This window comes from Sinocyclocheilus rhinocerous, unplaced genomic scaffold, assembly GCF_001515625.1.
Source record: "Sinocyclocheilus rhinocerous isolate Xijiao unplaced genomic scaffold, SAMN03320098_v1.1 scaffold15507, whole genome shotgun sequence".
Taxonomy (NCBI): Eukaryota; Metazoa; Chordata; class Actinopteri; order Cypriniformes; family Cyprinidae; genus Sinocyclocheilus; species Sinocyclocheilus rhinocerous.
The window spans coordinates 1-298 of NW_015665142.1; the positions used below are offsets into that span (position 1 = coordinate 1).

At 46.6% G+C, this 298-nt stretch overlaps 1 non-coding gene across 1 annotated transcript; it reads right to left on the reverse strand.

Annotated features, from left to right (window-relative positions):
* Positions 1–153: 153 nt before the first annotated feature.
* trnal-uag (transfer RNA leucine (anticodon UAG)) lies at positions 154–226 on the reverse strand. Its single transcript has one exon. It is a non-coding gene; the product is annotated as a tRNA-Leu (tRNA).
* Positions 227–298: the final 72 nt, after the last annotated feature.

Sequence of the window (298 nt, forward strand, 5' to 3'; positions counted from 1 at the left end):
ACACATAGTAGGACAGAGTTCATTCGGCGTGGCTGTCTGCTCAGAAATCCTTAAAAACTTGCCTTCTCCTACCTCGAAAGTAAGGTCTTTGCAGCTTGGACCACCTGCTTACCAGAGAGCCATTTCAGCACAGATAGAACAAAAGTCTCCATCTGTTTCCGCCCAGTTTTGAACTGTGGACCTTTCGCCTCTAAGGCGAACGTGATAACCGTTACACTACGGAAACCTGCAGCAAGGACTGTATGTGACCTTTCCATCACACGCTTCTTGGAGCACAAATCAAACTACAGATTGCATT